The sequence below is a fragment of the Eupeodes corollae genome, chromosome 3 (genome assembly GCF_945859685.1).
Source record: "Eupeodes corollae chromosome 3, idEupCoro1.1, whole genome shotgun sequence".
Lineage (NCBI taxonomy): Eukaryota > Metazoa > Arthropoda > Insecta > Diptera > Syrphidae > Eupeodes > Eupeodes corollae.
The window spans coordinates 50,520,406-50,532,547 of NC_079149.1; the positions used below are offsets into that span (position 1 = coordinate 50,520,406).

Sequence of the window (12,142 nt, forward strand, 5' to 3'; positions counted from 1 at the left end):
GAAAAATACAAAATAATGTCCTTGGTCCTTGAACTATAAAATAAAATATACAAATTTCAACACAAAAACAAAAGTAACACCAATTAATCCCTTTTTGTTTTTCTTTGAGCATCGTTTTCATTATATCTCGTTGTTCAAGACCTACGCCTACTAGAACTATGGGTATAGGTATGCCCTGTCCATATCGACTTTTGGGGATAAAGTCTTAAGTAGATAAAAAAGTTTTTTGAAATGTAATCTATATGGGCCGTGTTTTTTTTTTGATAGATTAAGTGAACTCTCATTTTTCATTTTATCTTATCTGACTTTTTCTTTTAAGGACTGACTGACTATGGGTATTTTGGGTTGGGGAATTTGGGCAATTGGGCTCTGTGTGGAAAGTAAAACGATTTAATATCTTACTTTCATCAAGTTAAAAGGGAATTCAAGATGAAAGGATTTTTGATTAATTGAGTTTGTGTATAGATACACACTTTTTGTTTTTTGGTTTGAGGGTAAAATGGATGTTTTTTTTCTCTGGATACATAATCATCAAAAATTGAGGACATTTTGATTAATTTTAATATAAAAACGAATGAAGTCGTTGAAGCGGTTTTAAATGTTTTTCTTTATATTTCTTATCGTGAGTATATAAATATTATTTATCAAAGTTATGAACCTTTTTTACTCACATAATTATATTATTTATTTGACAGCAATTCTTTATCTGTTGGGTTTAACAGTTGACTTGATTTATTATTTAAGTGCATTATGAATAATGTTTAGTTAAAAAAGTAGCGTTTGTATAAATAAGTAAACAAGGAGTTGCTGAGTAAATTTTGAAGACATAATTAACAAAAGAACATTTTTTCCGGCTATCTTAAAATTGAAATGGTAAATAAAGCTTAACACTTCTTGGATTAATGTTTAAGAACATATAAGTGCGGCTATGTTTACGAAAATTTTATCTCCGGATTTTAATTGGTTAAAGACCATTAAACGTTTTTTTATTCTGAGTCCTTAATCCATACTTAACAAAAATGTTTGTTTAATGATATTGAAAAGAAAATTAATCGGGATTTCTATAATTTTTGGTTCAATATTTGAGTTGGACAAAATTTTTTTGTTCGGGTTCTGTATCCAAAATCCATTTTAAAATAGTACCAATATTTTAAAAATTATGAACAAAGCAGAAAAATAAGTTTAACTTCAAAAATTTAAATTTCATTTGATTACTTAAAACTTAATTTATCTTTTGAAATATTTTTGGTATGCAGTTATTAACTTGCCATAAGAAGTTATTGTAATCGGTCCGATTAGTCGAATTGAAATTTTGTACATTTCTTAACGTTTCAAGGTCCTTAGAGTCGAAATAAAAGATGTACGTATGTATGTTCGGGAAGTTTTATTCGTCATCCATAGCTCAAGAACCAGTAGAGATATCGACTTATAAAAAATTGTGTTAAGCAAATAATAACGCAGAAAGGTGAAATTTTCGGTTAGCACAAAATATCTCAAAACCAATAACGCTAGGCACTTAAAATAAATTTTATATTACACATTGTAACGTGATACCAAAAAAATATATAATTAACGGTTTTTTTAAATTAAAAAAAAACTGAAAAGAATTATTTGTCACCTTTAATGTTTTTACGAACAAAAATTGATTTTATCTCCGAAACAAATTTATAACTCTAAAAACAACGTTTGTCCGGTATAATTTTTAGAAAATCGAATTGACAGTTTTTCTTCAAAAGCCTAAAAGAAATATTACTAGAAGTTGGTAAAAATTAATTTTCGACTCAAATATCTTTTCAAACATTGTTTTTTTTTTATATAAAATATATAAACTTAATCAGAACATTACTAAAAGGTTGTAAAAATTGATTTTCGTTTGGTAAAAATTGATTTTTGACTGAAATATCTTTTTAAAAATTTGAGATTTTGCCTTGAATCCTTATTTCATCTTATACAAAATATTATTTTCAACATTCTGTGATATTTTGAGTAAAATCGAATTGACAGTATTTCCAAACAAAAATAAAACCTACAAAAAATAGTACGCAAAGGCAACTTAAATTGGTTTTCGACTACAAATTAACAAGAATTGATTTTGAAATCAACAAGAAGCTTAATATTGTAAGTAATTATTAATTTTTTAGAATATTTAGACTACAACTTTTTTAACCAAAACACGAAAACCTATAAACCTTTAAAGCAAGACAAATCGGAAGACGGGATTGGAAGTTATCAGTATGACTCGCATTACAGCCTCTTTTTAAGTGTTCTTTTCAATTTCGTTAAAAATGTTGACCCGTTTTTGAGATTTTGAATTTTGAAAAACTAACTTAACAATAGTGCCTCTTTGTTATTTTGTCTACAAGTCGCTCAAAATATCAATAACAACATGGACAGGAAAATAGATGTCTTAATACTTTTTTAAAAATCTTTATGGTGTCAAACAAGGTTGCTTTCTATCACCACTTCTATTTACACTCTATGTAAAAACGATTTGCATGATTTTGAAAGGAGGTTCAAATATAGAAAACATATGCATAAGGATGGAACTTAATGCAAATGACATGACTATCCTAGCAGAGGATATATTTTTTAAAGATAAGCTTCAGTGGTACCCGTGGCATGATTGTTAGAGCGTTGGACTATCATTGGAGAAGTCTTGGGTTTGATACCTTCATGTGCCACCTAAAGCTTTTGTTAATGCTTCTAATTGCAATTTAATAATAAATAAAAGGCCCTTTAAATAAATTGAGAAAACTTTCGGACTTGCTTTTAATCGACATGATCACTTTCCTCAGTTTTTTACCACAATCTGATTAATATTCCGAAGTTAAAAGAGCATGATACTTTTCTTTTTTCAATACCACTAATCCTTTTTTCGAACTCCGCACATTCATTCGAATTGAATTTTACCACCATTTACTCACATCACGTGTATATCAATTAACCTTAAAAAGAAGAGACTATAAATGGGTATCAGCACTTAAGCACTCTTATCCACACATATGCCAACAACTACTTACGATTATAAATGTATACCTGTTGGCGGTCAATATTTGAAGTTTTAACAATCTTGCCGCTTCTTTAAATCAATAAACATTAATCTTCTGAGCCTCACGGCTCTCTTTGAATATAGAAGTGTCAATATACACGCACTACGCAGTGAACGAGTATACACAATAATCCTTTCGATCCTTTTCTTGACAAATAAAATAAAATACAAAACTCGTAAAACATTAAACAAATATTTTACTTTCACCGAGTCAAAGCCAAAATTAAGAATCCTTATACCGCCACCGCCAATGCCGAGCCGCCACGCAAGTCATACTACAATCTTTTACTTTTGTTAGGTTGGTATATATTCAGTCCTTTAGTTCATTATGCATTCATTTTATAATGCGCCAGAAGGTTCCTCTGAAAATTTAACCCAAAATCCCTCTTTAACTCATTAAATTATTCAGAACACATAATGAATCCATCCTTTGAGAGCGAAAGCGGCATCATTTGAATTGGTGGCAAGGGAGATAACGAGAAGGACATCATTTGATGTTGGAGGATGTGAGGGGGGAACAATCTTCATGAAAAGTCCCCATTGGCTACGACGCGACGACGATGTCCAATTTGGCACGCCGCGAAACTGGATGCAAACACTTGTCCGGAATGCCAAAACGATAATAATTATCACATTTATCAAAAGTTCAAACATGCCTCAGGGTCGAACAGAGCATCCAACAACTGGATAGAGAAAGAGATTCCACCCACCATTTGGGTGGGACAGAATCTGTAAAAAAAAAGTCTCATTTGTTTTCAAGAGGGACATGGCAAGTCCTAGGGATAGACCTTGAATATTCAACCAACAAAAACTCATACTTTCTATTTTCTTCCCCTTTCTAGACGTCCCTGAACTGACATTACAATGAGAAGAGGATATACCTTCCAACTACCAAAAAAAAAAAATAAAAGAAACATTTTCAGATTCGGAATTGTTTACCTTTCCCGAAAGAGATATCCGACGAACGTCGCCACGATACGTCATCCCTGATGCTATGCCCGAGGAGCACTTTATACTTTTTCTTGAATGCTCGTTCCTTTTGTTTGTGATTTGGATTTGGATGATTCCTTCTGATGCTGGTGCAATGCCAAGCAGAGAATACACACACAAAATTCTCCTACATCATGAACTTGAAGAAGTTTTTGTTCCTCGTCCTCGTTGGATAAATAATAAAGATTCTGTTTGAGAAGAGGTTTTCAACTTGGATGATGATTGTCTGTTGGTGTGTTATTCTACTGTCAAGACATCTTTTTTTCTGAATGTTTGTTTTAGGATTTTTTTTCAGTTCCTTCAAATTCAAAGTTGATCCTTTATTTGAGCAGACAGTAGACAGTGTCGTTTTGTACATCCACTTCCAATCTGGCGCAACTGACGTGCCACACCACGCCATCCTCCATCGTATCATCCAAACCTAACCAAAGTCATATCCCCAAACCGTGACTCTTCATTATTTATATTGGAAAATTATAGAGTGCATCCAAAAGCGATCGATTATTTTTTTTTGAGGAGGACTTAACCGTATGTATGGCACATGAAGGTAGAAACCAGCAATCCAATTAGAATGATTCATTGGGGCTTAACTCATTCCTTCTCCCTCCCTGTCTCTTCCAAAAAACAAAAACAATCTCAATCCCAGCGCAATCTTCTTGATGGTGTGGATTTAATTTTATTTTTGGAGAAAATTATTACTTTGATGGAGATTTATTGTTTCTTGGAATTGCAGTTCAAAAATAATAACACTTTTACCTACCTTCCAATCTTTACCTAAGTATAAAAGGGTTCGAATCGTTTAATCTGCACATGAAAACAATCGCTTTGTGATTACAATTCTTAATGTTTGAATTTTGAGATTGGGATATTAAAAGGTGATCAGAGAGGCGCCTCTGTTCTGCAGAAGCTTTTGTTTAAATTGGGCTAAAATGGGTCGTGATTAGCAGATGTTGGTTGGGTCTTGGGTGCATTTGGACCGCGCTTTAGGCTTGTTGGTATAGCGCAATAAAATATAACTAAATGTGATTTATAAAAATGGTTTAAATACATATGATGCTTAATGCCGTTCTGCTTCTTTTTAATAATTAGCATAAATTGTTATAAATTTCAGAAATAAATCACTCAAGCCTCATTAGGCAACATACACAAAATTTCAGTAATTTGTTTATAATTTTCTTAAAGGGTAAATTTTTTTTTCGAGGAAATATACTTTTGTAAAGTCTTGACAATAACAATTTGAAACTGGGAAAAAAAAATTGGTGAGAATTATTACGGCAACTGAAATTTATAAAGTTTTAATTGTTGATAGGTGTAGTAGTACCCGTTAGAGGAAAAGTATAGGTCTTCAAATTATTTTGTTCTAGAAGTTGCACCTCTTTCCCAGAAACAATATAACTTTTCAAACTTTTTCCAATTTTAAAAAGATGTTCCAAAGTCTAGGTCAGCCTTCAATTGATTCTACTTTTCAGTTTCTATCTTCTGAAAATATTGTCCACGGAACGTTAACTTAAGTTCAGCAGAAGTCGATAAGACAAGTAACAGTACTAAGTGAGGTTAGTTTAAGAAACTATTAAACTGTGGAAATTAAGTGTTTCTAATATTGATTTTTCTGATATTTTGAACATTGTTTACGAGCAGCTTTGCTTTGGTATAGCGTTTTCTCGACCATCTTTGAACAATTCTTTCGAACTCTTGTTTTCAATAAGTCTCCCTTTCCCAAGTCAGTGTCTCGGTACAGTTCTTACCGTTGGTAGCTGTATCTTCTACTCCACTCTCCATTTATGCAGACGGGATAAGAAATCACCCGAAGAATTTTTTTCTCGAAGCATCCTAAGACGCTTTCATCTTTTTTCACATTGTCCAGGCTCCAGCGCCATAAATGAGAACCGGGATGATGATATAAATATCGATTTTAGATGCTCGAGAGAGGACTTTTCTCAATTGCCTTCTACGTCCAAAGAATCAGCGATTTTCAAGAGTTATTCTTCGTTTGATTTTAGCGCTGGTGTCGTTGTTTGAGTTGAGGGGTGCTAAGTTAGACAAAGTCCTCAACTACCTTAAAGATATAGCTGTCCATGGTGACCTGTTGTCCAAGACTTCGTCGTTCAATGTTCTTTTTCGATGACAGCATATACTAGGTCTTGCCCTTATGGACCACTAAACCCATCTTTTACGCTTTCGTCAAAAAGCTTAATCATTTCGGATGTCATGACAACATCCGAATTATTGGATGGACCTTTGGAAGATTGTGCCTCTAGTGTTGACGGTTGAGTTTTGAAAAATTCTTTCCATAACGATGTTAAAGAAGTAGCATGACAGTGCATCGTCTTGTCTTAAACCTCTTTTGACATCAAATGCATCGGAGAGATATTTTCCGGCCTTGATAGAGCAGCGTGCATTCTCCATCGTCATTCTGCACAAAAGGACAAGTTTGACAGGGATGCTAAAACTAAACATTGATCTAGAAAGTTCGCCCTTATAAATGCTGGTAAGTATCGATTTGAAGTTCATGGATTTTTCAAGATCGGCCGTAAGACGAATATTTAGTCAACGGCGGACTTTCCTGGTCTGAAGCTACACTGATACGGACCTATCACGTTGTTGACGAACGGCTTCAGGTGTTCATATAATTAGGCAAAAAGGATCTTACATTCGAAGTTCAAGAGTTATACTCCTTACTTAAGTATAAAGCAAACTATTAAACTGTGGAAATTAAGTGTTTCTAATATTGATTTTTCTGATATTTTGAACATTGTTTACGAGCAGCTTTGCTTTGGTATAGCGTTTTCTCGACCATCTTTGAACAATTCTTTCGAACTCTTGTTTTCAATAAGTCTCCCTTTCCCAAGTCAGTGTCTCGGTACAGTTCTTACCGTTGGTAGCTGTATCTTCTACTCCACTCTCCATCTATGCAGACGGGATCAGAAAACACCCGAATAATTTTTTTCTCGAAGCATCTTGAACGATCTCATCTTTCTTTGACCCTGTCAAAGCCTCATAAATGAGAACCACGGTGATGGGCGTCTTATAGATGGTTACTTAAGATGCACGAGAGAGGACTTTACTACCCAATTGCCTTCTAAGTCCAAAGAAGCAGCGTTTTTCAAGAGTTATTCTTCGTTTGATTTCAGCGCTGGTGTTGTTGATTGAGTTTAGAGCGGTGCTAAGATAGAAAAAGTCCTCAACTACCTTAAAGATATAGCTGTCCATGGTGATCTCTTGTCCAAGACGTCGTCGTTCAATGTCGTTTTTCGATTACAGCATATACTAGGTCTTGCCCTTATGGACCACTAAACCCATCTTCTCCGCTTTCGTCGAAAAGCTTAATCATGTCGATAACATCCGAATTATTGGATGGACCTTTGGAAGATTGTGCCTCTAGTGTTGACGGTTGAGTTTTGAAAAATACTTTCCAGAACGATGTTAAAGAAGTAGCAGGACAGTGCATCGTCTTGTCTTAAACCTCTTTTGACATTAAATGCATCGGAGAGATCTTTTCCAGCCTTGATAGAGCAGCTTGCATTCTCCATCGTCATTCTGCACAAAAGGACAAGTTTCACAGGGATGCTAAAACTAAACATTGATCTAGAAAGCTTGCCTTATAAATGCTGGTAAGTATCGATTTGAAGTTCCTGGGTTTTCCAAGATCGGCCGTAAGACGAATATTTAGTCAACGGCGGACTTTCCTGGTCTGAAGCTACACTGATACGGACCTATCAGGGTGTTGACGAACGGGTTCAGACGTTCACATAATTAAGCAAAAAATATCTTACAAACGATGTTCAAGAGACTAATTCCTCTGTATTTAGCACAATTCAAATCCTCTCCTTCCTTGAGTCTAAAGCAAACTATGCCAAGATTCCACACATTTGGCATACTTTTTTTCAGCCATCTACAAAGTCATCGCCTGCTGCTTTGAATAATTTGGCAGTGATTCTGCCTGCTCCAGCAGGTTTGTTGGACTTCTTTTTCGGTAAAGATAACTTCGCTTCGTCACCTAGGTTGAATGGTCCTATTTGAATTCGATTCGTCATCGTCGTTATATACTTTAAAAAGCGATTTTTCCATGTTCTCAATATGAACAGCGGTCCTATTACGACGTTCCCCTGCTTGTTTTTACAGGCTGGTATCCTTGGGAAGATTTTTGCCTTAACTTTGTTTAATAAAAAATACTGTTTTCAACATTTGGTAAAACTTTGGGAAAAATCGAATAAACAGTTTTTTTAACAAAAAATAAAAACCAAAAAAAAATTATTAAAAGTTGGTTAAAACTGATTTTCGACTTTATTATCTTTTCAAAACTTTGAGATATTGGCTTAAAACTAATTTTATCTTTTAAAAAATATTGTTGTCAACATTCAGTAAAATTTTGAATAAAAACAAACTGTCAGTTTTTTTACAAAAATTAAAAACTTAAAAAAAAATACAAAAGTTGGTAAAAAGTGATAGTGATAGTGATAGTGATAGTGATAGTGATAGTGATAGTGATAGTGATAGTGATAGTGATAGTGATAGTGATAGTGATAGTGATAGTGATAGTGATAGTGATAGTGATAGTGATAGTGATAGTGATAGTGATAGTGATAGTGATAGTGATAGTGATAGTGATAGTGATAGTGATAGTGATAGTGATAGTGATAGTGATAGTGATAGTGATAGTGATAGTGATAGTGATAGTGATAGTGATAGTGATAGTGATAGTGATAGTGATAGTGATAGTGATAGTGATAGTGATAGTGATAGTGATAGTGATAGTGATAGTGATAGTGATAGTGATAGTGATAGTGATAGTGATAGTGATAGTGATAGTGATAGTGATAGTGATAGTGATAGTGATAGTGATATTGATAGTGATAGTGATAGTAATAGTGATAGTGATAGTGATAGTGATAGTGATAGTGATAGTGATAGTGATAGTGATAGTGATAGTGATAGTGATAGTGATAGTGATAGTGATAGTGATAGTGATAGTGATAGTGATAGTGATAGTGATAGTGATAGTGATAGTGATAGTGATAGTGATAGTGATAGTGATAGTGATAGTGATAGTGATAGTGATAGTGATAGTGATAGTGATAGTGATAGTGATAGTGATAGTGATAGTGATAGTGATAGTGATAGTGATAGTGATAGTGATAGTGATAGTGATAGTGATAGTGATAGAGATAGTGATAGTGATAGTGATAGTGATAGTGATAGTGATAGTGATAGTGATAGTGATAGTGATAGTGATAGTGATAGTGATAGTGATAGTGATAGTGATAGTGATAGTGATAGTGATAGTGATAGTGATAGTGATTCGAATTAAATATCTTTTCAAAACTTTGAGATATTGGCTTTAAACTAATTTTATCTTTTAAAAAATATTGTTGTCAACACTTACCAAAATTTAAATAAAAATTGAACTGTCAGTTTTCTTACAAAAATTAAAAACCTAAAAAAAATTACAAAAGTTGGTAAAAATTGATTTTCAACTTAACTATCTTTTCAAAAAATAAAAATATTGGCTTCAAACTTATTTTATTTTATAAAACAGTCAGTTTTTTTTCTACAAAAAATAGTACGCAAATGTTTTCAAATTGGTAAAAATTGGTTAACGGCTAAAAATTTCGTTAACAAAAATATTTTTATTTTGAAATCAAACTATTTCATTATACGCAACATTTTGTTGGTAATTTTTTTTTAATAAAACACGAAATTTTACAAATTTTTAAGCAAGACAAATCGACAGACGGGATAGGAAGTTATCAGTGTGGGTCGCATCCCAGCCTCTTTTTAATTATTCAGATGAAACAGGTTGGCTTATAAAATCTTTTTACAGAAGCAGACAAATTTCCGCATGCTCCGTTAAATCGTCCTAAATTTAAAAAATGAATAACGTATATTTGACCGTTGGTTTTAATTTCACCGATACAAAAGTAACCAGTTGCAAAACGAAAATAAAAAAGACTCAACGATGAAAACACAATTTAAAATGTTCCCTTTTTTGATGGGTAGGGAATATACCTTAACAGTTTTACATCCAGGTATATCAAGTACCAACTCTCATGTAAGTTTATATTTTTTGATATTAAATTTATGTTTTCTATTAAACCACAAGGGATATCCTTATGCTAATTTTATCTAATCTAACTTCAAGTCATAAATGTTTCATTAAAATTCACTCTATTATGTAAGTGTATAAAAGCGAGTGTATCTTCATTTTGCAAAAATAAAAAAAATATTGCAGTCCTTGCCCATAAATCATTCCAAGATATACGTAGATACTTTTGCTCATCAAAATTCTTTGTGTCATCCAACAAAGAAAAAAATAATAATAATAACTTTAGGAATACCTTTAACAGTACACAAGAGGGTGTTATCTCACCAAAAAGGACATAGGTACCTTCAATAATAACAAAAAAGAAATGATATCCCTAAAGTAAAATACCGCTTAAATACACAGAAAGAACAAGCAACAAAAATGTAATAAAAGTCACATATAAAACATGAAAATGAGATAAACAAAAATAAAATGAAATAAAACAGAAAATATTATAAATGTCTTCCTGAGCGTACGGTACCGAACCGTACTGTATATACCTTAGATTAGATGAGAGAAAGATCTAAGGTAAGAAATAATCTGCGTTGCGCTGCACGAAATAAAATCACATCTCATATTTCTATGTGACAGGATAAAAGGACTTAAGAATTTTTGTTTGTCCTTATTTAAAGGAAAAAAATCCCCTCATGAATATTGTTTGTTTTTGTTGTTGTTGATATGTCCTTAGTCTCATGTATTGGCGCTTCTATTTTCCTTTGTTGATATTTTCTTTTTGGGTTTTTGCACTTCTCTTCCTCAAGAGAGTTCAACATTCGTAACCGTAACACGGACCATTGTTATATTAGAAGATTCGAAAAATCGGATGAAGATTTCTTTCAGAGTTCCCCAATTTATTTCTTTTAGCCACAGGAAGAACGCAAGGACTTACACACTCGATCTAACAAAAAAAACACTCGTGTCACAATTCTACTTTTTTTCTTACTCCTCTGGCTTAATAGGCTCTTGCGGCCCTTTTGCACACCATCCAGGAGTTTCCGTAGACGGCTTACCCAAAAACCAAAGACAAAACCCAACCCAAATCCAAAGCATACCTTTACGTCATTTTGATGAAGAGCATGGATAAGCAGGGCCGCAAATCTTGTTGAGATACGCCTAATTCCGTTGCGTCGTCGGTCGCTGCGTGCGTATTCAATGGAGACTCAACACTCGGGCCAGGAGTAGAGTTAGAGTTTCCCTGACTCACTTCAGTTTGGGTTGTCTCTCTCTGTTGATGCAGCAGCACACGTGTAATCTCTTGAACGGATCTAATTCGTGTCCGAGTGTTGTTTTGTGTATATGCTACGCGGTATGCCGTTGCCGCCACAACCAACCGACTTCCCTATGCCCTGTTACCGCTTCAGCAGTTGTATAGTTTTTGTTTAGCCTAATGTCAGTGAAATGAATTCATTTATGGGCATTGTTATCGCATAAGTAGCTGCTGCACAATTGTTCCTGCCACTGCTGTATAGCTCTTGGCCATATCGCTATAGAGGTAAGTATTGCCTCTTTCGACAGCAGCCGGCGCGTTATTACTTCAAGAACTTCTTTAGAATTTATCCGGGGGAGCAGCCAGAAGCAGCATCCACCAAACCAACATTAGCAGGAGCAAGAGCAGTAACAAGTCTCACAAATGGAGTTGCAAATGTTTGTTTTGTGTTTTTGTTACTTTTTCCTTCGCTCTCTTCACGTTGCCAGCCACAGCAGCAGCAGCGAGATGAAGTCACCTCCAGTTAAATTTATGTGCCTTAGATAAGATGTCGGCGCAACACAGGAGCTCAAACATGGTCAGGCCATTGTATTGTCTTTATAGATAAAATGTTTTATTTTATTTTTCTATTTTTATTCAAGAAATGAGAAATGGCATCTATTCGGAGATAGGTACATAACAAAACAATCTCGCATGTAGAAAATTTTTGTTTTTATACTTAAAATTATTCACAATTATATTAACTATATAGTTTGAAACAAACTTTCACTTCAAAAACAACATCAGGCGGTGCCGGCTGTTGACACTAGGCTGG

General features: G+C 33.8%; 1 protein-coding gene across 2 annotated transcripts in view; it reads right to left on the minus strand.

Annotated features, from left to right (window-relative positions):
* The window catches only part of LOC129948809 (roundabout homolog 2), a 396,541-nt gene that overhangs the window by 271,428 nt on the left and 112,971 nt on the right, over nucleotides 1-12,142 (minus strand). The gene's annotated exons all lie outside the window — the stretch shown is intronic.